Source organism: Nyctereutes procyonoides, unplaced genomic scaffold, assembly GCF_905146905.1.
Source record: "Nyctereutes procyonoides isolate TBG_1078 unplaced genomic scaffold, NYPRO_anot_genome, whole genome shotgun sequence".
In the NCBI taxonomy this organism is placed as follows: domain Eukaryota; kingdom Metazoa; phylum Chordata; class Mammalia; order Carnivora; family Canidae; genus Nyctereutes; species Nyctereutes procyonoides.
In genome coordinates this window covers 10,156,171-10,157,780 of record NW_026575142.1, presented here as the reverse complement: position 1 = coordinate 10,157,780, position 1,610 = coordinate 10,156,171, and the positions used below count along the sequence as shown (strand labels likewise).

Sequence of the window (1,610 nt, the reverse complement as noted above, 5' to 3'; positions counted from 1 at the left end):
TTATGGCAAAAATACTGGACACAGTTGAGATGATCTGCCTAGTAAGTAGCTCAGTCTTTGCATATATCCTTAATTATTTCTAAAGAGAGAGTTTTGAAATTGAAATCGCTCCCAAAAGGATATGTGCAATTTTAGTGTTTGAGTTTAAATGTGTATTTGCTGTTTTTACATTTTAACTTTGCAATCTAGAAGCTAACAATGAATTTAGCTTCTTTATTAGGGTGGGACACTAGTTAAAACTTTTTTCATGTCAAGATCTGCCTCATCTTCCAAAGTGGGAGTTCCCAGCACTAGGCTTGTGGGGGTGGAAGCATGATCCACCTCCTTCCAAAAACTGGAGTGAGTCACTATCAGCTTTCTTCTCTCCACCCTTACATCCCAGCCTTTTTTTTTTTTTTTTAAAGAGATAGAATTTAGCTTAAGGGTGCCATTGGATTGGAATTGGAGAGAGGTATCCGTTCTGGGTCTTCTTGCTTGGAGATTGGAATTATCTCTTAAAACAGAGCATTCTTAAGATAAACTCTTATCTAAAGGCTAATTGATATCTTAAGATACCTTAATAAATTTAACAAAGTAAAAAGAAACCTCCACAGAAACTATTAGCAATAAAAACAGCTATTTAAAAAAATAATGACCCTTTCTTGCTCTCAGCCATATTGGTGGCTGCTCTTGGTTGGGGCTGCCCCACAACTAAAGCAGGAAAATGGTGGCTTGCAAAGAAGAGAGGTCACTGGAGTTGATCAACTTCAGGTTCCAAGTCATTATGGAAGGAGAAAAGTGAGTGCTGGGGTACAAGCAGATTCTGAAAATGGTCAGATGTGGCAAAGTGAAACTGGTCATCCTCACCAGCAGCTGCCCAACCTTGAGGAAATCTGAAATCGAATACTGTGCCATGGGATCCCTAGGTGGTGCAGTGGTTTAGCGCCTGCCTTTGGCCCAGGGCGCGATCCTGGAGACCCGGGATCGAGTCCCACGTCGGGCTCCCGGTGTATGGAGCCTGCTTCTCCCTCTGCCTGTGTCTCTGCCTCTCTCTCTCTCTCTGCGTGACTATCATAAATAAATAAAAATTTTAAAAAATTTAAAAAAAAAGAATACTGTGCCATGTTGACCAACACTGATGTCCATCACTACAGTGGCAATAATACTGAATAGGGCACAGCATGTGGGTAATACCACGGAGCATGCACACTGGCTATCTTTGATCCAGGTGATTCTGATCTCATTAGAAGCATGCCAGAACAGACTGGTGAAAAGTAAATCACACAAAATTTTTCTTTAATAAAACTAGCCAGAGCTTGTCCCACCCCCACCCCCCGCCAATGAAATGAACTTGTGATGGGTAGTTATTTTGATGGTAAGATTAATGTGAATTCTTATCTGGGTAGATTCCCCATCTAATTTGTGTTCCTTCCCATTTGAACTCTAGACAGACCATCCTGGGGCATGACAAAATCCAGCACATGGGTATGCACACATACCCCACCACCCACACTCCTCTTTCTGTTTTTCTTGCTATTGTTACTATCATATCACCATCATCAAAGTCTAGCAATGCTTTTAAAATATGTAATGTGATCATTATGACTGGGTCAGGACATTTTCTAGGTTAT

General features: G+C 41.0%; 1 pseudogene; it reads left to right on the top strand.

Annotated features, from left to right (window-relative positions):
• The first annotated feature begins 703 nt into the window (after positions 1-703).
• LOC129498955 (60S ribosomal protein L30-like) lies at positions 704-1,257 on the top strand (annotated as a pseudogene).
• The last annotated feature ends 353 nt before the right edge of the window (positions 1,258-1,610 follow it).